This window comes from Balaenoptera acutorostrata, chromosome 10 (genome assembly GCF_949987535.1).
Source record: "Balaenoptera acutorostrata chromosome 10, mBalAcu1.1, whole genome shotgun sequence".
Lineage (NCBI taxonomy): Eukaryota > Metazoa > Chordata > Mammalia > Artiodactyla > Balaenopteridae > Balaenoptera > Balaenoptera acutorostrata.
The window spans coordinates 18,653,142-18,678,347 of record NC_080073.1 but is presented as its reverse complement, the minus strand read 5'-3'; the positions used below and the strand labels follow the sequence as shown (position 1 = coordinate 18,678,347).

The window sequence follows — 25,206 nt, the reverse complement described above, 5'->3', positions numbered from 1 at the left end:
CAAACCCAGAGCAAACATAGCAGAGCCCAAATGGGGCTCCAGAATCCTCAAAACAACACTCCTGAAGGCTTTAAGATAAAACCCGTACGCTGCTCAGTATCTGAAGCCTCAGAAGTCTCTGAGTTCCTATCAACTCTCCTATTTATTTGGTTCTATAGACATACACAAGCTAATGGAATTTGTGTCCCGTTACCTTGCATTTTATTCATTCATTCAACACACGCTGTTATCTCAAGCACTGTGCTAGGTGCTAGAAATACCCCATGGTGAGTAAAAACAGCCTGATCCCTGCTCTTAAAGAGCTAGGTCTAAATAGTGAGTCAAACTAGCAAATAATCACACACATACGTAGGAAATTACAACTGAGGAAAGCATTCCAAAAGACAGGAACATGAAGGGCACATTCAAAGAAAGTGGCTTTGCGGGGGCGGTGAGGGAGTTAACCAGAATGGGGGGAGGGAAGAGTCAAGGACAGACAGTCTCAGGTAGGCAAAGTATGGAAAATGGCCCTGTGGTTGGAAGGAAAATAGTATGGTAATACGAAGACCAAGGTGGCAGATTTGCAGAGACTGGGCACCAGAAGATGAGGCCAGAAGGGCAGGCAGGGAGCCAGATCAACACTATTATTTAGGGAGCATGTACTCAGCTACTGTAAACCCTCTGTACTGTCTACTATAGTGCTATTTAACCAGAAAGGTAAAATTCACTAGCTGAATGAAAAGTTAAATTCAACAACAGGAATATGCTGAAGTATTAAGAGACACAAAAGTTGCTAAAGAAATGAACAGCTTGGTAGACAATCCTACCAGATTCATACCACTGATTGTCAACTATGTTTTACCGCTAGATCAGTGCCTCTCAGAACTGACTGCACGTTAGAATCAACAGGGGAGGCTTTAAAGAAGAATGAGGCTCCGGTCCCACCAACAGAGACAATGATTGAATGGGTCCGAGATGGGCCCCCACCTATACAAAGGTTTTGTGCTCCCCAGGAGGCTAATGTGACGTCTGCGTGGAGAACCATCTTTCTTAGGGACACTCTCCTAACAAGCCTCTCAGAAATAGCCTTGTGTTTCTCATAGCCCTTCCTTAACTGCTAGACACTGCCCCCGATTCCTCCTAGACTTAACCCAACTGCTGGGGTCCCCAGACATATCTGAAGAGCTAAGTCCGAACAGGAGGAGGAGGGCATTCAAACCTGCTCCTGAAGCTGCAAGCATCGAACAGTCTTAGGAACTCAAACACAAGTCAATGTAGGTCAACTCTTAAGCTATTATAATTGCCAGAGTTTAAGCAGAGAGACTTTGGCTATAGCTTATGTTTGTTATATAAGAAAATTGCTAGTCGATGTTATCTGTAATAATAGGATTCTACCCCTGAATTCTGGTTATATACAAAGATCATGTTTATAATAATTCAAAATTAAATGCAACTTTATGAGTAATTTCAGATTTCACTGGCAACTTTGGATTTTCTGTGCATATCTCCTGAGTATGAGGTTGATACACAAAGCATAAAGATTTTAACTAGGCAGTTTTACGAAGGAAAAAAAAAATCAGAATTTGTTGCTGAAAATTATCTCAAAAGATGCGATGCAATTTTCACCTTCTCTATTTTAAAAGTGAAGCCATTTTAAGAACAATTACAGGTGACACAATGAGAAAAATTAGCTCTCTCCAAGAACTTTCCATTCTAAGATGAACCTGGGCCAACTGTAAAGGACACCATCCTGGCACCATTATTTGAAGTCATTTTCCATTTAAAGAGTCTCACACATCAATGGCAGAAGTGCCTTTCATTGTCTAGCCCGCTTAATGCCCCCAATTTCTCCCCAGTTCCACTGACCAGAATATACAGAGCTGATGTGAGTGAGAGTGGATTACTGGGATTCTTAATGCCTTTACTTTCGTTAGCTACAGGCTGAACCCTGGGCACTGTGCCTGAACTAACATGGAACTGTCAGCCTAACATCAAGTGTCTTGAGGAGAGTCCTGAAGGAATTAATGAAATAAAAAGCAATGTCTGCTCAGCAAAATGCCTCTCACCTCCAAACTTCTAAGTTTCAAACATACATGAAATGTTTATTCTTTAAATCCAGGAACAAGAATATTTCATTCCACCTTTTGATGACAATAAAAAACACTTTTCGTTCAGATTTTTATTTCCTTCCTGAAAATTACACTTTGAAAAAAAGAGATGACTTAAAAATGCCATCCAATAGAAGTCCTTCTTTTAACGATGGCTGCATTCTTGGAAATGTGTCCTATTTCATCATCACCACCACTAAGGCAACAGTATGTCTTTGTGTTTAAAACGTTAACTTAATATAAATCTTTGGACTGGCAGAAACAAGTCAAAATTATTTTATAATACATCAGGCATCTTTCACAAATACAATGCTTTTCGTGTGGTACTTAAAAATTGTTTCTATAAACTCAGCAATTTCATATTCCTAAAATCATATTCTCTACCTTTACTATTTCATCCAATTGGTGTCGTTTAAAACACACAAAAAACACTAAATTTTTTTCTTACTAAAACCTTCTTTTTTTTTTTTGAAGAAATGAGCCTGTTCACACTGGACTAAGCTCAATGCCAAACAAATGAAAGACATTACAGTTCCCTTTTGGACATTATGGTCTAGACCTATAAATAAAAATATTCAAAACATACACAGTAAAAAAAACAAAGTATCTTATCAAGCTAAACAGTGCATTCAGTAGACTGGTGAATAAATAGGCAAAGGAATACTAGCAGTATGCTGCAATAAATCATTATGACTCCCTATAGAATAGCTGCACCTCCTGATATTATAGGAATCTACTTGACTCAAATCTCTGGGGTTACTGAGGGGAGGAAGCTGAGAAGCTGATATAAGGCATTTCAGAAAGAAATGCAATTAGAAAGGAGGCTTGCAGGCAGGAATAGAAAGCTTAAATGAAGTGGATTGCTGTGTATAAACCTGTAAGATCTATATAAGGCAAAGAAGTGTGAAGACATCAGAGGGGAAAATGTCATCCGTCCAAGGAAGGGGCTTCGGCATATAAAACAACAGAAACAGTGGACACAGCCAAATATTTGAATGATAAAAAATTTTACTTTCATTTCTTCTTTGGGTGGTTAATGTAGTTAAGTTACTCAAGTGGCAAGTTAGTTACTGGACAGAGCTCTTCGTTTTACTTTCAAACATATGTAGTAATTGTTATTTTTCTCCCCCAATTCAAAATTTTTACAATACAGTACCATCATTCATTCATCAAATGATCTCTTTAAAACAGGTAGTATGCATTTCCCAAGTGGTTAAAGATCCTTCCTCGCAGTAAGGCTAATGTTCAGTATAACAGAACAAACATATAAAGGTCTGACTTATTTAAATAATAATTAGTAAACAATTTGAACAAAAACAAGTAATGTTTCCAAAGAAATCAAAACGAGCTTCACCAAGCTACCAGCACCAGCTTGGGTGGTAGTTCTCCACCAAATCTGTAAAGGCAACGCCTCAAGAGGCCCACACGTTAAGGGCCATATTTCACCCCACCCCAGCTGCCACCCCACCCGCACTTTTCTCTGCCGTGTAACGCCTTTCTCTGCAACTCGAGTTAGTACATCATACTAACACCACGTACGTTCCAGATGGGTTACGTCTATCCTCATCTTTAAAAAGGAAGTAATACCAGGTGTCTCCAGGGCTGCTGTAAAGATAAAAGTACATGCCTCATACCAGACCTGGCATATCATGGTCCCTCAATAAACGGTTATTATTCCACCTCCCACTGTGGATCAAAGTACAGCTCACCTGAGCTACTTCTACTACAAACCTCCGGGCCTCTAATATTGTCCTTTCTTTAGTTTACCACAAGAGTGTCAAAGTTCATTCTTTCTCTGTCACTGATTTACACCACTCCCTTCCTCAGAGTATCAGCACGAGTTCCCACGTGCACTGGGAGCCGGATCTAAAGTTCTTACCTTCACAATCCATTGCCAGGTAGCACTGACACTTCTAGACATTCTCCAGAGGATCCTTTTGTCTGGAACACTCTTCTGCACCCCAATCCAACCCACAGTGTCATTCTTGTTCATTATATCCCCAAGCCTCACTTGTTTCCTTGACTCAACAAATATTTACTGAACATCCACTGTATGCAAGACCTTATGTATTCACCTCTTTGATTGACAAAAGAGGTGAGACCCAGAAACTTCTCAACAATTCAAACTTAGAATCTGTTCGGTTTCACTAACACTTCACACTTCTATTTTGCTGCTTTCTCACTTTCAACACACTTGCTCATACATCCTCCTCAAGCAATTCTCTCAAAACAACAATTTCACAAATGAGAAAACTATGAGAGAGGCCCAAGAATGGTACTGACCTTTTAAGACCATCCATATAGTGACAATGTAGGCAATTTCATTTTAGGTTTCCTGGGTACGTACCTCCTTTGAAGCGCTGTTCTATTTATTTATTTTTTAAAGACATTGCTGGCTTGTTCTATGCCACTAAATACATATCTGTATTTGATGTATACAGTCTTTACATCACTTAAGCTGTTTTTTAATGTCTTTATGCTCCTGTCAGGCAGTAACAGCATTTATGGGCTCAGGTGGTTTGAGTGTGGTGTTAACGAAGCCAAGATTGCATTTCTGTCTCCACGTAGACCAAGGTGTTTTGCTGTTTGGTACCCCCATACACTGCTGCTGTTACTGCTGCAAAACCATACTATAAATGCCTATCATTACACTGAGCAAGAGAGTGTTAACGGATCATTCCATAGTCAACCAACACAGAGCAGGTGCTGACAAGTCTAGCAGTCCTTCTGGGGATGGGTAGGGACAGGGTTGGTGAGATGATTCTGTAAAATACGATTTTTCAAATGTGAAAGATGATGGTTATCAGGCCAGGTACTGGCGTACAAAAGAGGCAAAGCCAACTTTGTCCTGGGAGATGAGTTCAACGGAAGCTGACTAGGGAGTCTTCAAGCAGTGAACCAGTGAACAAAGGGAATATTCCGAGGAGGGGGAAATAAATGCAAGGGAGAGACAAACAAGTAAGTGCGGGGAACGCCAAATAATTTGGGCAGCCAAAGCACATGATCACCGGTAACAGAAAGGACTGTAGGTGTTCACTAAGTGTTTGGGTTGCTGGAAAACTAAAAGCATACGCCAGGTGGTGAAGTCTCAAGTACAAAGAACATCTCTGCTGTGGGTTTTGTTTTGCATTTGTAAATTCACATAAGAATTGATTATACCACATCACAGTGTCCACAGCCTTTTTCAACCTGAACCACAGAACACCAAAAAGTCATTCATTGATTATTTTCTCAAGTCTCCCAAGGATATAGATAGGAATACACACACACACACACGTATGATTCTGAACGCATAGGAGAGAAGGTAATTCACTATCTCCAATGGAAGCCTTAGAGCAGTAGAGATTAATTCTCTTCAGAACCATTTAAGGAAGTCTGTTGGGTTTAAGAACTCTGTGCAGGCATCCTAACACTGAATACAGAATGTATAGAAACTCAACCTGAGGCTTCTGCTCTTATCTGAAAGTTAGTAGACGGTAAGGAATTTCCATTGGCGTTATAGTTTTTTCTCAGAGGCGAAAGGGGGAAGGAAGGCAGCAAGATATGCTAGTTTCCACAGTCTGTAAAGTATTTGCAAATAATTTAATTGCTAAGCATGTCAGATGATGTTTTTATTTAGAACAAAACTGGGTAAAAACATTACAACCCATGAAATTTGAGGATCTGGAGCTGGAAAGCACTACAGAGATCTATTAAATATAAACCTTTTATCTGATAGGTTAGAAAACAAAAGCCAGGGAAAGTTTAGAGTCACACCCCGTGCTCAGGCAGAGGCTGCATGGAGCTCAGGCACTCTCCATTTGCGTTCACTACCCGTCCTCTTTACGCTGACATACACCACTTCAAAATAAAGGATATATAATGGAGTGATAATTAGCAATTGCAACGACGGGGAAGAAGAAGCGTTACTTTATAATGCTTCCCAAATTCACCGTTTATATTCACTTGAAACACACACTGTAGTAACTAAGCTTGTCTGGCTGCATTTCAATGTCAACTTTTTGAAGTGTGAAAATACTTTTAGATTTGTTTACTTATTGGTGACATTGTTGTTCTCATCAGTGAAAAACTGACTACTATCAGGAGAAATATGCTAAGACCATCTAACCTATAGATATCTAATTCTGTAGTAATTTTTGAAAATTAAAGTTAAAAATAAAATACAAATTCCCTCTTTAAGGCTTCTCTAAGAAAATATTTTACAAATTCAATTTTCATAACATCTCATGTCTCATTTATACCTTCAGAATGAGGAAAGTTTGAATTTACTTGGCTTAAGCCAAAGTCATTTATTTTCACAGTGCCATGGTTTTTTTTTTTTTTGGTCAGTAACTTGTATTTTATTTTATTTATTTATTTTTTAACATCTTTATTGGAGTATAATTGCTTTACAAGGTGCCATGGGTTTTAAAAGTGGTTATTACTTAACTTTTGACAAGATCTACTTAGAAACTTTAAAGTATATTCTAAACTATATAGACACCTCAGAACACAAACTTAAGTATAATTTATATATAAGAGAAATGAGCAATCAATCAACTTTAGCCCACATGACAAATCCTAGACCAACGAATAGCAAAAATTAAGATGATTCAGCCAACTTGTAAATCTGTGATGAGAAGCCACCTCAGTAGTTACCTCTAGAACCTACTGTAAAAAGAGGGTCCTCCACAGCCCATGAAATCATTTCACAGGTGACCAGGATGACATATGCACCTTGGCAGCTTTAAAGGCCAAGATCTGCAGGGAGGCGACAGTGAGGATGGGTCACTCTTACCACTCAAGAGATTCAGAAGGGTCCCCATCGATCCTACGCAGCTATACTAATGGTGCAAATAAAGAACGACAAATATCTAACATTTTTTCTATATTGCAGCAAATGGGATTCCAACATTTGTTAGCACATTCACTTTCTTTATGCATATTCATGCTTAAGTGCAATAGATCAGCCTAGACATCCACCAGTGCAAGTTTCCTGGCCAAATCAAAATTCTTTCCCCAAAAACCCTCCCTGGCATTTGTCTGACACTGACAAACAAGTGTATCAGAGAATATTCTTCAAAAACAGAAAACTGAAACTCATCATCAGCCCTAAATGCTGTGAAGAAAACCTTATTATATCATATAGTGAAAACACAGCCAGTCAGAGCAACACCATCACTTTGGGGAAGAGAATTAAAGACAGGAAGTTAAGTCCAGTCATCTTGTTAACTCTCCACATTTCCTCAACAGTCTGCAAAACATGCACCCTGGTTTGTAATTGAGGGAAGGCGTACAAGCCAGGTTGGAGCGCCCTCAGTTTACTAGACTAGGTTGGTAAGGGTGAGACAGGCTAGGACCTGGGACCCTTTGCTGCAGTGCTGCAATGCTTGCACCTGGACACACCTCTCCTCCAGCAAAAAAAATACAAAGAAAACCGTATGGGACTAAAAATAACTGCGTGCCTGGCAGTTGGGGCAAATTCTGGACAAAAGATACAAAGAGACCAAAAAACCCAACTGCCACTTTTGAAGAGCCTGGAACAAAAGCAGGGCATCAGGAGCAAAAGCAGGGTACTGCACGCATGCCCCCTGCACACACCACCACCTAAGGGGTGGGCAAAACACCTAAGCCACCCCTCTGGCCGGACCCCTGGCCACACCCCTACCCTCACCCCATATAAGGAACAAGCTCACCACCCCCTGCCCCCCCGGGGAGCGAACAAGCAAGGGAACCTGCTGTTTGTTCCCACTGCCCCCCTGCTGCAGCAGGGGCCCCAATAAAGCCTTGCCTGAATTTCTTGTCTGGCCTCTGATCAATTTCTATTGATTAAGGAGGCCAAAAATCCTGGCAGGTAACAAGGGGACAGGATCAGATTGCCTATATAGCTAACTGCTGCTTGGCTAACTGCAGCCTAACCAAAAGTTTGTAGTTAACTCAGCAGGACCCATCACCATAGAAGGCTTGAAAACTATTACGTACTTGAAATACATTTCTGGCAAACTCCAAGAGAGTAGATGTTTAAAAGATTATATACAGCATGCTTATTAAAACACTTTCCTGTATTTTCACTTTTGTGCTATCAACTACGATGGGAAAAACTGCACCAAGTTAATTGTTTGCACAAGCAGGTGCTCCATGTCTACAAGATGAACCTCCACGGCCTGATGTACAATGCAAAACAAAGGAGACGACTTCCAAAAAGGCACAGCTAATTCTCTGATGGGAATGAGCCTGCACAAGAGCTTAACAAGCTACTCTGCCTGCACTCCGGACGCCAGGCACATTCTCCCTCATCGAATTCTCTCATTTAAGATGCACTCAGTGAAGCAACAACTAAACTCCTACTAACTTTTCCCCCATCTTACGACCAACTTTCGGTGTGTCATTTTACTTCTTAGCAAGAAAAATTCTAACTTCTACTGGCAAAAATATGCATATGAGGTAGGAAGTGTACACATAGTTCATACTAATGTGTCCTATCTGAAAGGTGATCTCAGTCCCCTCTAGTTTCTGATCTTCATTATCAGAGTCTCTTATATAGCTTGCTGTCCATACATGATGACACACTGCACCAAAGCTAGGACTGTTCTGCACAGGGAAAATTCATAAAAGATGGTTGATGCAAAGCAGTGGAAAAAGTACTCAAATAACCTTCAACTTGTACCCATCTTGAAATCCACCTGAGAAGTTCACTTTCAATTAAGTGTTATCATTCTGCTGCCCTCTGCATATGAAGATGATGAGTGGCTAAGAAAATCCAACTCGAATGCCATAATTAGGTGTACAGTTTGCATTCCTTCCTTTATCAAGTTTTCTTTTTTAAAACAAAATTTACTCAAGATCTACCTTGCACTTTAGTAAGTTATTACTAGTGAGCCAACGTCAAACTAAGACAAAAGTGAGATATGCAGAGAAGAAAAAGGATGATAAAAACTTGACATTCTCTGTTCAAAGGACAGTGCAATATAAATTCAGTATTTGGCATCGTTGGTTTTCTTGGCTTTGTGCATGTTAGACCTGGTATTTCTACTGATACAGTAAAAAAAAAAAAAAAAAACTTGACATTCTCAAGCCAGAATTACACTGTTGTGATTGATCTCCAGATGGCAATTTTTAAAAAGCTTGCTGCATCAATAAAATATACATTAAAAAGTTACAAAAGGAGAAACTAAAAAGCCATTTTATTTCTTCTGCTGAGTTCTAAACAGAATGAAGAAAAAGAGCTCAAACACAGACACCTGTTCCCCACTACCCTGAATTTCTAATAATCTGAGCCATTTGGTGTTAGTTTTAATATATATTGTGTATCTCAATGAAGCTTAATTACTTGTTCAAGAAACTGTCTTGAACAGGCCTAGGGTAGAATTATTTACTGCTTTTTCACTATAAAGTAAAATGATGAAAACCTAACTTTTCACACAAGATTTATAATACATTCAGAAGGTTCTGGGGCAAAAATATAGATAGACGTTATAAGCTGTTGTTTCATTGCTGGGTAAAAAAAGCTAAAAACCAAAAAAATAATCAAGTCAGGAACCCAGTATCATTTTAGAAACAGACTAACAAAGGTCAAAATATATCATTTTTCACTAGTAAGACTGCCTTCTTAAAAAATATTTTTCTATAAGAGGATGAAAATGATAAATTTAAAACTTCTGCTCTTCAAAAGACATCAATAAGGGGCTTCCCTGGTGGCGCAGTGGTTAAGAATCCGCCTGCCAATGCAGGGGACACGGGTTCGAGCCCTGGTACTGGAAGATCCCATATGCCGCAGAGCAGCTGGGCCCGTGAGCCACAATTACTGAGCCTGCGCGTCTGGAGCCTGTGCTCTGCAACAAGAGAGGCCGCGGTGGTGAGAGGCCTGCGCACTGCGATGAAGAGTGGCCCCCGCTCGCCGCAACTGGAGAAAGCCCTCGCACAGGAACTAAGACCCAACACAGCCATAAATAAATAAATAAAAATAAAATTTAAAAGAGATAAGCAAAAACATTCTCTCTATAAATTTGATCTTTAAAAAAAAAAAAGACATCAATAAGAAAATGAAAAGGCACATATATTTGATAAAGGACATACATTCAGAACATAGAAAGAACTCTTACAATTCTAAAAACACAGACAACCCAATTTTTGAAAATGGACAAAAATATGTGAATAGACATTTGACCAAAGAAGATACACAAATGGCTAGTAAGCACAAGAAAAGATGCTCTTCGTTAGTGATTTCAGAATCACAAATTAAAACCACAATGAAGTTCCACAACACATTCACTAAAAAGGCTATAATAAAAAATACAATACAACCAAGTGCTGGTGAGGATGTGGAGAAAATGGAACCCCTGCATGTTGTTGGTGGGAATATATAAAACGGTATAACCCCTTCGGAAAGCCCTTTGACAGTTTCGTTGGAGTTAAATATACAATTACAAGTCACCAATCCACCCCTAGGTTACCTACTCAAGAGAAACAACATAATAATAATAATAATAATAATAACCACACAAACATTTATAGCAGCATTATTCATAACAACCACAATTGGAAATGATCCTAATCCATTAACTGGTGAATACAGAAAACGAAATACTTCAGAGCAATAATGAAACACGGTGGACAAACCTCAAAAACATTATACTAAGTGAAAGAAACCAGACACAAAAGACTATACAGTGAATGATTCCACTGCCATAACATCTATACAGAGACTATAAAAGTATCAATGGTTGCCTGGAGTGAGGCCTCACTGAAAACAGGCCCAAGGAAAGTTTCTGAAGTGCTGTGTTCTAAAACTGGACTTTAGTGATTGATGGCTGTACAGCTGCATAAGTTCACTAAAACTCACTGAATTGTTTGATGGGTGAGCTGTATAGTAAATAATGCAATAAAGCTGTTAACTTTAACCCAATCCTCCAAATTTTTTAAATATAGAAGCTAATTTTCAAAATATTCTCACTCCTTATTCTTTATTTACCAATTAGACAATGGACTGTTTTCAAATATAAATTGTATTAGAATTAAAGGAAACTCGATAGTAGCGGTTTCCCATTTAAGACACGCTGTTTAGAAAATTCTAACGTAGCATACATATTCCAGTCTTATCTGTAGTGTCAAAAAAAAAAAAAAAGAAAGAAAAACGCATTGCCCAGTAATTGTACTCTTGGGTGTTTATCCTAGAGAAACAAAAACTTATGTTCACATAAAAACCTGTACACATTTAGACCAGTTTTATTTGTTCATAGCTCAAAACTGTAAATAACCCAAATGTCCTTCAATGGGTGAATGTTAAAACTGTGGTATATTCATACCATGGAATACCACTTAGCAATAAAAAGGAATGAACTATTGATGCACACAACCTGAATGGATCTCAAAGGAATTATGATGAGTGAAAAAAAGATCCAATTTCAAAAAATTACATATGTATGACTCCATTTATATAACATTTTTGAAAAGACAAAATTATAGAGCTGGAGAACAGATCAGTCGTTGCCAGAGAGGCTGGGGGTGCCGGAGGTAATTGTGGCTGTAAAAGAGTAGCTGAGGGGCTCTTGCGATGGCAATTCTGCACCTTGACTTTGATGGTGGTCACACAAACCACGTGTGACAACATTACAAAGAAGCGAATATGCATGCTTTCACACCCACCACCATATGGGTCTGAGTAAAACTACAGAAATCTAAATAAAGTCTGTGGGTTGTATCAGCGTCAATTTTCTGGAAGTGGTATTAGTCATGCAAGATGTTACCACTAGGAGAAACAGGGTAAAAAGGATACATCAGATTTCTCTGTAGTATTTCTTAAAACTTCCTGTGAACCTATAAGAATTTCAAGATAAAGGTTTTTTTTAAGTTTAAAAAAAAAATCAAGGCACTATATTTGCATTACTTCTTCTGTGGAATACCAATAAATCACATAATCTGAAGCTGCATTATGTTTAAGTCTTACAATGTATTATTCTTTTTTATGGGGCATAAACCTCCTCATCAGAAGAAAAGTTGTGATCAAAATCAATCATTAACTTTCGACCCCTAAACACCAGAGAAAAAAAGAGAGGAAAGAAATTCAGCACTTAAAACTTCTACACCAAGCAACATAAAACAACCTCTGGAAGTAGACTTAAAATTTTCACCAAAAACAAGAACAATCTTATCAATCAGAAAGGTATTTTCTACAGTGTGGTATAAGCCATGTCTTTAAAAAACTGTAAGACACACAAACAGGCACAGCTTTTGTTATGAATTCCAGGTTTACCAAGCAAGTTCAAATCACTAACCTGGGTTCCTTAGCACCCTGACATGTAACAAAGTGCAACTGATAAGGATATCTGAGCATTCTGGTTAGCGGAAAGAACTATCATCATAAACTGCCATTCTGCTTCTACCTGTCTTCTGTGTGCCTAATTTCATCTTCCTTCACCTACTATCCCCCACTGAAAGCCTGTGAAGTTCCGCCCCTGGAATCTGGTGACCTACTGATGGCACCGTCAAGACTTCAAATGGAATGGACAGCTGCCAGGAAAAGGAGTGTTGGGTAGAGGTGGGGAAGCCTTCCTGCCCATTGCAAAGAAAGGTGCAGCTGTAAAGTAGCCATCTGAAAAACCGTAACATTACCTGATAGTTATAACAATACAAAGAAAAGCAAAATGGGCACATACTGTAGTCTTTTTGCACCCTGAACTAAACAGGTAGCTAAAGACAAAAGGATAACAAAACATGGGAAGAGATGCTAAAGGAACTAAAAGGAATGCCGAAGTTCAAACTCAGGGAAGTATGTTCAGAAGATTAAACCCTCTCAACGTTCCAACACAGTTAACAAATACAGAAGGATTTCAAATAGCTAACAAACATGTGAAAAGATGTTTAACCTTCTTGATAAGGGAAATGTAAATTAAAACAATGAAAAACCCTTTCCCATCCTATAGATTCCATTCTCCCTTCTCAAATTTAAATCTGATAACCCTAAGTGTTGTAATTACAGGCATACCTTGGAGATATTCTGGGTTCAGTCCACAGCAATAAAGTGAGTCATGGGAACTTTTTGGTCTCCCAGTGCATATAAAAATTATGTTTACACTATACTGTAGTCTATTAAGTGTTAACATCTTTAAAAAAAATACACGCCTTAATTAGAAAGTATTGCTAAAAAATGCTAACTATCATCTGAGTCTTCAGCGCGTTGTAAGCTTTTTGCAATAGTGACATCAAAGATCACTGATGACAGATCACCATCATCATGATATAATAATAATGAAAAAGTCTGAAATATCACAAGAATTACCAAAATGTGACACAGAAACACAAAGTGAGCAAATGCTTTGGGAAAAATAATGCCAACAGACTTGCTTGACACAGGATTGCCACAACATTCCATGTGTAAAATGCATCACCTGTGAAGCACAAAGGAAAACTGGAATTCTGCTGCTGGCAAGATGAGTCTGGAGGACAATTTAATAAATAGACAGTCAGCCCTCTATCTGTAGGTTCTACATCCATGGATTCAACCAACTGCTGACCAAAACTATTAGAAAAAAAGGAAAAAATTTCTAGAAACTTCCAAGACCCAAAACTTTAATTTGTAGCATGACAGCAACTATGTACATAGCATTTACATTGTATTAGGTATTAAGTAACCTAGAGATGATCTGAAGTACATAGGAGGATGTTAGAAAGTACACAGGAGGATGTGCGTAGGTTATATGCAAATACTATGCCATTTTATTTAAGAGACCTGAGTATCCTCAGAGTTTAGTATCTGCAGGGGGTCCTAGAAACAATCCCGTGGTAATACCCAGGGATGACAGTGTTTCTTAATACTAAAGAAGCTCGTATCTTATGATCCATCAATTCCACTTAAAAATCTCTAATCTAAAGAAACTCACATACTTATCACAAAAAAAAATTTCAAAGATGCTTCCAACAGTGCTATCTATAATAAAGAAAAGGAAAAGAAATCTATCTAAGAATAGACAAGCTGTATTTTACCCAATAAAATACTACACAACAGTTAACATGTGCAAGTCAGATCTAGTATCAACATGGATGTATCACAAACAATGCTGAGTGAAAAAAACAAGATATAAGACAGGTACTGTACACTATTTAGGTTGATTGTCCAAACAAAGAAAAAAGGTTTATATTGATAATGAATTCATACAAACACGTACTAAAAACAGGAAAATATGCACATGAATGATATACATCTGCTTCAGTAACAGTGGTGTACTCACCATTTAAACCCCAACTAATGTGCACTATTTAAACATTTTAATTAAAACTGCCCAAAGCAGATGTAGGAAAAAATGCTAACATTTATTAACAACATATAGAGAGTATGGAGGTACTTTTTCCTACTCTTTTGTACTTTTCTGTTAGCTTGCAGGGTTATGTTTTTTCTTAAGTTTTGAAAGGGGTTAGCATATTAGTCAAGGAAAAAAGAAGATAAAAATTCTCTGTATCAGGAATGAAAGAAGAGACATCACTACAACTCTTATGAACATTAAATACATACGGGAAAATTACAAGCAACTTTACGCTTAATGTTGACTGCTTAGATGAACTATGTGTCAAGGAACTTTTCCAACCAGAGCTCACTCAAGAAGAAAGAGAACATAAATAGACCTATATCTACTAAATAAACTGATTTGTACTTTAAAACCTTCAGCAATTAAAATAACAAAACCAGAAGAATCTCTCCCTCCCTGGCCAAGAAGAACAGATTAAAAAACAAAACAAAACAAAACTGTATCTCAGGAATTTCCTGGCTGTCCACTGTTAGGACTCCTCTCTTTCACTGCAGAGGGCCTGTGTTCGATCCACTGGTCCAGGAACTAAGATCCCACAAGCTGAGAGGCGTGGCCAAAACAACAACAACAACACAACTGTATCTCAATAAATGCAGTAAAAAAGCATTAATAAATTTCAACATCCATTCATCATAATAATTTTCAAAAAGGCAGCAAACTAAGGGTTCTATTCAACATTGCCCATGGTCCTTGCCCATGGTCCTTGCCCATGGAATAAGGGGGAAAAATAAATACATAAAAAGCAAACAGACTTAAAAGGACAAAATAAAACTGTCTTTATTCATAGTTTGCATGACTGTGTATACAGAAAATCCCAAGGAACATACCAAAAAAATTCTAAAAAAAAAGTGAATACAAAAACCAATTTTATTTCTACATATTAGCAATGAACAACAAATGGAAATCTAAAGATGAAAAAGTACCATTTACAAGAGCATCAAAACACCTGCAATACTCAGAGATATATCTAATAAAATATGTGCAAGATCTGTATGCTGCAATCTGCAAAACACTGACAAGAGAATCAAAGAACACATAGGGGATATAGGGGATATAGGGGAATAGGGGATATACACCACGCTCGTGGATTGGAAGACTGAGTATTTTTAAGAGCTCAATTCTCCTCAAAATGATCTACAGTTGAGCTATCCCAATAAAGTAGCCACTAGTGACATGACTATTTACACTTCAATTTAATTAAAATCAAATGAAATTTAAAATTCATTTCCGGACTTCCCTGGTGGCGCAGTGGTTAAGAATCCGCCTGCCAATGCAGATCCCTGGTCCGGAAAGATCCCACATGCCGCGGTACAACTAAGCCCATGCGCCACAACTACTGAAGCCCGTGCACCTAGAGCCCGTGCTCTGCCCAAGAGAAGCCACCGCAATGAGAAGCCCATGCACCGCAACGAAGAGTAGCCCCCGCTCGCCGCAACTAGGGAAATCCCGCGTGCAGCAATGAAGACCCAATGCAGCCAAAAATAAAATAAAATTTAAAAAAATAAAATTCATTTCCTCAGTCTCAATATCCACATTTCAAGAAGTCAATAGGCACATGTTGTTAGTGACTACCATGTATTCGACAGTGTAGATACAAAGCATGACTACCATTACAGAAAGTTCTATTGCTGTTGGGCGGTGCTGATCTCTAGATTCAATGCAATCCCATTAAAATCCCAGAAAGTTTCATAGAAATCGACAAGCTGATTCTAAAATTTAGACGACAAAACAATGGACCTAGTAAAGTCAAAACAATTTTGAAGAAGTAGAGCTGTCCCTTGGTGTCTGCGGGGGAGTGGTCCCAGAAACCCCCACGGATACCAACATCTACAGATGCTCAAGTCCCTTGCATAAAGGGAGTAGTGTTTGCATATAACCTATGCACATCGTCTCAGATACTTTAAATCATCTCTAGATTACTTATAGTATCTAATACAAAGTAAATGCTACTCAAATAGCTGCTGGCAAGGAGCAAACTCCAAGCTCTGCTTTTGTGAAACTGTCTGGAATCGTGGTTTTTTAAAAAAATATTTTTTCAATCCATGTTTGGTTCTCTATGGATGCGGACCCTAAGGACACGGAAGGCCAACTGTACCAAGTTGAAGGTTACCTGATTTCACGATTTACGCTGACTACTTTGCAGTAGACAGCGTGGTATTGGCAAAAGGACAGACACGTAGAATCCATGGAAAAACAGAGTGCAGAAATATATCCACACATTTGATTTTTAACAAAGACACCGATGTAATTCGACAGAGAAGAGCCTTTCAACAAATGGTGCAGAAAAAATTGGGACGTCCATATGCAAAAATAAGAGACTCAATCCATACCATGCTCCATATGTAAGAATTAACTCAAAATGGATCATACACCTAATTGTAAAACCTCAAACGTATTATAAAGCTGCCAATAAAACATAAAAGAAAATCTTTACGATCCCAGTTTAAGCAAAGTTTCTTTGCATAAAACATAAAAAGCATAAGCCATAAAAGAAAAAAATGAATATACTGGGTTTCATAAAAATTAAAAATGTCTGCTCTTTGAAAGACATTATTTTTTCCCCTTTTATTGAGAAATAATTCACATATATCACTGTATAAGTTTAAGGTGTACAGCATGATGGTTTAATTTACATATATTGTGAAATGGGTACCAAAATAGGTTTAGTTCACATCCACCATATAGATACAATAAAAAGATGAGAACTCTTAAGATCTACCCTCTTAACTTTCCTATAGAATAGAGTCCCCCTTTATCCACGGTTTCACTTTCTGCAGTCTCAGTCACCCGTGGCCTGAAAATATTACGTGGAAAATTCCAGAAATAAACAATTTATAAAGTTTTAAATTGTGGGCCCTTCTGAGTAATGTGATGAAATCTCGTGCTGTCCACTCCATCCCACCCAGCGTGTTAATCTCCCCTTTGTCCAGTATATCTCACCCGTGAGTCACTTAGTAGCTGTCCTGGTTGTCCGATCGAATATCAAAATAGTCCAGCGCTTACGTTCAAGTTAAGTCTTATTTTACTTAGTAACAAGCCCACAGCACAAGAGTAGTGATGCTGGCAATTTGAATCTGTCAAAGAGAAGCCATAAAGTGCTTCCTTTAAGTAAACAAGTGAAAGTTCTTAACTTAATAAGAAAAAAAAAATTGTCTGCTGAGGTTGCTAAGATCTAGGGCAAGAATGCATCGTCTATCCATCAAAGTGTGAAAAGGGGTGGGGGGGAGAGAATCTATGCTAGTTTTGCTGTCACACCTCAAACTACACAAGTTATGGCCACCATTCATGCTAAGACAGGATGAAAAAGGCATTAAATATATACAATAAGGTATTCTGAGTGAGTGTGTGAGAGACACCACATTCAGGTACTTTTACTATAGTATATTGTTATAATTGTTCTGTTTTATTATTATTGTTGTTAATCTCTTACTGTGCCTAATCTATAAATTAAACTTTATCATGGGTATGTATGTATAGAAAAAAACATGGTGTATATATAGGGTTCAGTACTATCCACAGTTTTAGGAATCCCTTGGGGGGTCTTGGAAAGTATCTCCCATGGATAAGGGGGGACTACCGTGTATCATGCAGCAGTGATAACTAAAGTCATAATGTTGTACACTACATCCCTATTACTTACTTCTCTTAAAACTGGAAGTTCGTACATTTTAACCATCTCATTCCAATTCTCCCTCCCTGCTGAAGGACACTATTAGGAAAATATAAAGGCCACAGACTAGGAAAAAACATTTGCAAGACAGATATCTGATAAAGAACTGCTATCCAGGATACATGAAAAACTCTAAAAGCTAAATAACAAAGAAACAAAACATTTTAAAATGGGCAAAAAAACCCTAAACTCATTTCACCAAAGATATATGGGTGAGTTACATAAGCAAATGGAAAGAGGCTTATCATTATTCATTAGGGAAATGAAGATAAAAACTACAATGTGGTACCACTACAACCTACTACACAAAACAGCAACTGGCAATACCAAGTACTGCGAAGGATAAGGATGCACAGAAATGGAATTCCTACACTGCTGATGTGAATGCCAAGTGGTACTTTTAGGATGAGGAAATATTCTTTTCCTTGTTTGTAATTAAAAGACCAAGTTCAGACCTAATACATGAAAAGGTTAGATACTACTATATACAAATACCTCAATAAACCAGATTTTTAAAAAATTCTCATATATTTTCTTAAGTATTTTCTCTAAAATATTTTATCATTTCAGTTTTCCATTCAAAAACTCTTTTCATCATGTCCTTCTAGATGGCCTTCTGAGAGCCTCATATAACCAGCTTCATCAAACCTCAACTCTGCAAGACAAGATGACTGGCTGTTCCACATCACTAGACAGTATGTTTCTAATGCACAGAAATGTACAACCAATCAGATAAGCTTCAAAAAGACATGTAAAGCATTCTACCTCTGTCAAAGTATTCCAGCTGCTCCACAATTATCTATAAAGAAAGTCATCAAGACGAATAATCAATATGAAAGGATTCTAAAAACAAAGGACATCTTACAAAGGGAAAGGAAGTGCTATGGATGTGATACAGATGGCAACTTAAAAAAACACCAATCACTCTCACATACTTCCCACTGGAGGAAATTAGATGGGTTGAAGAACGGAAACATATGTCAAGAGAAAGAAAGTTCACGCCCCGAACCCCCTCATTTCAAATAAGAAGTCTACCTGTCAAGCACACGAAACCACAGACTTCCAAAGACAACATAAATGTTGGAAGTCGAAGATCGTAATAACTGTTTATGGACTATAACATGAATCAATCACCAGCAGACCTGCACTAACAAGAAATGTTAAAGGAAGTCCTTCAGGCAGAAGGCAAATATTACCACATGGAAATCTGGATCTACATAAAGGAATGAACAGCACCAAAAATATATGTTGGGAAAATATAAAAGACTTCTCGTTATATTTTAAAATCTCTTTAAAAGGTAACTTGACAAATTAAAGCAAAAGTTAATTGTGGGGCTTCCCTGGTGGCGCGGTGGTTGAGAATCTGCCTGCCAATGCAGGGGATACGGGTTCGAGCCCTGGTCTGGGAAGATCCCACATGCCGCGGAGCAACTGGGCCCGTGAGCCACAACTACTGAGCCTGTGCATCTGGAGCCTGTGCTCCGCAACAAGAGAGGCCGTGACAGTGAGAGGCCCGCGCACCTCGATGAAGAGTGGCCCCCGCCCGCCACAACTAGAGAAAGCCCTCGCACAGAAACGAAGACCCAACACAGCCAAAAATAAAAATAAATAAAATAAATAAATTAATTAAAAAAAAAAACAAACCCATTTAAAAAAAAAAGTTAATTGTGGGAGACTACGACATATGCAGAAGTAAATCTATGACAATAATAGTGTAAAGGCTAGGTACAGGAAAGGGGCTACTACAATAAGGTTCTTATACTATATATAAAGAAGTGTAATATGACTTAAAGGTAAACTAAGTTAAAGATGTATATATACTAAAGCAACAACAGCTGAGGAGTAATAGCTGAGAAGGTAAGAAAGGACATACGTGAAATAAAAAAACAAAAACAAACAAGCAAATAAACAAAAAAACCTCAAGCCAAAAGAAGAGGGGGAACGAAGAATCCAGAATAGGTGGGAAGGGATTTCCCTGGTGACACAGTGGTTAAGAACCCGCCTGCCAATGCAGGGAGTGTCAATCCCTGGTCCGGGAGGATCCCACATGCCGCAGAGCAACTAAGCCCATGTGCCACAACTACTGAGCCTGCACTCTAGAGCCTGCGAACCACAACTACTGAGCCTGCGTGCTGCAACTACTCAAGCCCGCGCCTAGAGCCCGTGCTCCGCAACGAGAAGCCATTGCAATGAAAAGCCCATGTGCCAAGGAAAAGTAGCCCCCACTCAGTGCAACTACAGAAAGTCCGTGTGCAGCAATGAAGACCCAACACAGCCAAAAATAAATAATCAAAAAAAATAGGTGGGAAAAATAAAAAACAAATAGTAAGACAGTAGATTTAAAACCAATAATACCAGCAATCACATTAAATGTAAATGGTCTTAACACAATTAAAAAGGCAACGTTGTGATATCTGATCAGAAAAACTAAACCCAACTACATACTGCCTGTAAGAAACCCATGTCAAATAAAGATACAAATATGGGAAAGGGTATGCCACGCTAACCCTAGCTGAAAGAAAGCTGGGATTACTATATTAATATATGACAAAGTAGGTAACAGAGCAAAAAATTACCAGGGATAAGTAAGGTTATTTCACAATGACAAAGAGCTCAATTCGTCAAAAAGACATTATTCTAAATGTTTAGACACCGTAATAACAAAATTGAGATAATTAAACCAGAAGTCAAAGAGAAGGATATCTGGAAAATCCTCACACACTTGGAAACTAAGTAGCATAATTCTAAATAATGCATCAGTCAAAAAAGAAATTAAAGGGAAAAAAAAGTATTTTGGATTGATTGAAAAGGCAAACATATTATCAAATTTTATGGGTTGTAACTAAAATAGCACTTGAGAGGGAAATTTATAGCATCAAATGCCTGTATTTAAAAAAGAAGGCTCTCAAATCAATGACCTCAATTTATACCTTAAAAAACTAGAAAGGTATAATAATAGTAAAGACTAAAACAGAAATCAGTGAAATACAAAAGAGAAACAAAGAAAAATCAGTGAAATCAAAACCTCATTGAGATCAATAAAATCCTGGTAAACCCAACTAGACACATAAGGAAAAAGGGAGAAAACACAAATTACCAATAAGGAATAAAAGAGGTGACATCTCTACAGATGCTACAGATATTAAAAGGATGATATGGGAATATTATAAGCCACTTTATTTCAGTGAAATGGACAAAGTTCTACATTCCTTGAAAGGCACAAACTGTCAGAGCTTGTGCAAGAAGAAAGAAGTAATCTCAATATTCCTATACCTTTTAAAGAAATATAATTTGTAGTTAAAAACTACCTATAAAGAAGATTCTAGGCCCAGATGGCTTCACTGGTGAATTCTACCAAACATTTAAGGAAGAAATAACATGAATTCCATACAAACTCTTACAAAAAATTAAAGAGAAGGAACATTTACCAACTCATTCTATGAGACTCACGTTAGCCTGAATGTAAAACCAAACAAATACAAGGTAAGAAAACTACAAACCAATGTCCTTCGTGAACACAGATGCAAATATCCTTAACAAAATAATCCAACATGGATTACTGCCCTGAGCATACATCATGACAAAATGAGATTATCCCAGAAATACAAGGTTGGTTTAAAATTCCAAAAATCAACCAATGTAATTCAGCATTACACATGAAAACCTGTATAACTGTTTTAATAAATCCAGGGGGAAGCTATATTTGACAAAGGCCAACATCTATTCCCCAAAAAAAACTCTCAGCAAACCAGAACAGAAACTTCCTCAACCTACCAAAAGAAAATCCAATACCATACCTAATGGTAAAAGATTGAATGCTTTACTTCCTTAAAAATCAGGAACAATACAAGGATTTTCACTCTTACAACTTCTATTCAACATTGTACTGGACAACTGACCAGTGCAATAAGCAAGTTAGAAAAAACAAACAAAAAAAATCAAGGCATCCAAATTGGAAAAGTAAAACTCTTAATTCATAGACAAGATCGTCGATGAAAAAAACTACAGAACCTGAAAAAAAACAAGAACCCTGTATTTTTATAAACTAGCTACAAACAACCAGAAGCTGAAAATTTTAAAGCACCAACATTCACAAAGCATCAAAAATGTGATAAATTTGATAAAAAATATGCAAGACTTACACACTGAAAACCACAAAACACTGTTCAGAGAACATTTAAGTAAATGGATAGCTACACCATGTTCAAGGATTGGAATATGTAATCTAATGTTAAGATGTCCATTTTTTCCAAGTTCATCTATAGATTCAACGAATCCAAACAACAATCCCAGCAGGCTTTTTTGTAGAGATTGACAAGCTGATTCTAAAATTTATATGATAATGCAAGGGACCTAGAATAACAAAAACTACTTTGAAAGTAAAGTTAAAAGTCTTATCAGTCTGCCTCTGTATCCAAGGGCTCCACATTCACAGATGCAACCAAGCAAAAATATATGGGGGAAAAAAATTCCAAAAAAGCGAAACGTGAACTTACCATATGTCGTCAACTATTTACATAGCATTTACATTGTGTTAAATAGTAAAACTACTATAGAAATGATTTAAAGTACACAAGAGAATGTACATAGGTTACATGCAAATACACCATATTATATAGGGGACTTGTGCTACTATGGATTTTGGTATCAAAAGGGGGTCCTACAACCAATCCCCATGGATAGTGAGGATCTACCATATGCCCTGATTCCAAGACATTATAAAGCTATACTAATTAAGACAGTAGTAAAGAAAGACAAATATATCAATGGAACAAAATAGAGTGACAAATATACAGTCCATTGACTTTCATCAAAGATGCCAATGCAATTCAATGAGGAAAGAATAATCTTTTCAATAAATGGTGCTAGAACAACTGGATAGCCATATATGTAAAACAAACCAAAAAAACCCAACTTACTTCACCCTTACAAAATTTGTGTACAAATGTTAACCCAAAATAGACTAAAGACCTAAATGTAGGCATTATAACTATAAAACTTCTAGAAGATGATCTGAGAAAATCTTAGTGATGTTTGGGAAAGATTTCTTATTCTTAAATGACACAAAAAATTATAAAAGAAAAAAGAAATTAAAATTCATCAAAATTAGTATATCTGCTCTTCAATACACTTTCAAAACATATATCTGAATCTAGAAGAACTCTCACAATTCATAAGTCAAGCAACCATATTTTAAAATGGAGGAAAGATAATAAAAAGAAAATACACAGATGGCAACTAAGCACATGAAAACACGCTCAACATCATTAGTTATTAGGGAAACACAAATTAAAACCACAATGAGATACCATCAGAAGCCCTCTTAACATTAAAAAGACTGACCACATCAAGGTTGGCAAGATGTGGAGCAACTAGAACTCTCATACACTGCTTTGGAAATTTAAAATAATATAACCACTTTGAAAAAAAAGTCTGGCAGTTTATTAAACACACCCACTGATTCTACTCCTAGGTATGTACTCCAGAGAAGTGAAAGTATACATCTATACCAAGACTTGTTCAGGAAAGTACAAAGCAGCTTTTTGTTTGTAAGAGCCAGAAAATGGAAACTCAAAGGTCCATCAACAGATGAAAGAATAAACAAATAGCAGAATACGCATGCAATGGAATATTACTCAGCAATCAGAAGTAATAAACATGGATGAATCTCAAAATAAGCATGCTGATTGAAAGAAAACAGACCCAAAGAAGTGCATACTGTATGATTACATTTGTGTAAAATTCAAGAAAATGCAAGCTAATCTATAGTGACAGAAAGCAGATTAGTGGTTGCCTGGAGACAGAAAGGAGCGAAAGCAATTACGAAGGGGCAAGAGGAAATTTTTAGGAGTGATAGATATGATCATTATCTTCTTTGTGGTGGTTTCCCAGTTTACTGTTTAAATGTGAAGTTTTTTATATGCCGATTATACCTTAATAAAACCGAGAAAGAAACGCAGATGACAAGATGTTGTGCTTTTTTTCCCTGACTGCAGTATAATACTTCTTGGTTTCTCTTAAATAATACAAAGGATTAAGTAACACAGAGTTAATACAGAAATTATACATTAGTGTACAAAATTTATACAGGTTTTACTGTTTATCATCTTTTAAAATCAGGAGATAAAAAATCTAGCTGTTTAGTACTATTTGACAACACATTGTAGAAATGCTACAAATAGATCCTCTTGTAGAGCAGAGTTATTTTCTTGCTAGCTTCTAAGTATTTTCAAAATACTCTATCTTCATTCCTAGTAATTTTAACTGGCAATAGAGCCTGACATTTTAGCTGTAAATTTAGTATCAATACCATCATTACCATTACACACACACAAAAAAAAAACACACCCTATAAATTATAACATGCATCTCTTCAGAAACAATCCGCACTGCCAGAGTTTCACCAAGGCATAAAGTGGTTTTCCTGATGACTGGAAGAGATCACAAATCTAGCTTGTTTACAACTTCGTGTCGTGTATTTGGGGTCGCTATGCTATTTCTCACATTCCCTACAGTAGAGTAATCCTACTCTTCTTATCTCCACACCAGTATCTGATCCAAACAATTTCATGTCCAGCACAAGAAAAGATATGAAAGGGACGAAACACAGCCAGGCTGAATTTACTGAATGGTCAGTTATCTAGTTAGCTCTTCCCTGCTTCACATCACCTAAAACTTCTCATGGGGCTGGACCCGGAGAGTTGGGACTTCTTTCCCTACTTTTGAATCCATGAGTCTTGAAAAGCCAGAGGTAAGCAAAGAAAAGTATATATCAATTTCCACTTGCCAGAAGCCTTGTGTGGTCTAATTCCAGTGTCTGCTGTTTGGTGTTTTGTTTGGGGATTTTTCTTGGGGGGTGGGGGGCGGGGAAATGATAAAAAGGTTGAAGCTAAAATGAATTTGGGGGTTAGATGAGGAAATTCTAAATCATGTAAGACAACTGAAACTGGCTCTAATGCTCTGCATTCATCGCTCTTTGCTTTATCTCATAAAGCAGAAGCACGGGAGGCCAACTAAACTGGTTTCTCTGATTCTAAATACAGCCAATGGAAAGAATTAAAAATGTGTTCATTCACAGGTAATAAAATGTATTCCACAAATATTTGCTAAACTGAACGTCAAACTGTATCCTCAAGAACAGAACTATAGAAAAAGTCTGATTTATCTG

The 25,206-nt window shown here is 37.4% G+C and overlaps 1 protein-coding gene and 1 non-coding gene across 3 annotated transcripts in view; one reads left to right on the top strand and one right to left on the bottom strand.

Annotated features, from left to right (window-relative positions):
- RYBP (RING1 and YY1 binding protein) overlaps positions 1-25,206 on the bottom strand; it is a 75,599-nt gene that overhangs the window by 31,525 nt on the left and 18,868 nt on the right. The gene's annotated exons all lie outside the window — the stretch shown is intronic.
- Positions 9,010-9,109, top strand: LOC114239179 (small nucleolar RNA SNORA8). Its single transcript, XR_003624377.1, has one exon. It is a non-coding gene; the product is annotated as a small nucleolar RNA SNORA8 (small nucleolar RNA).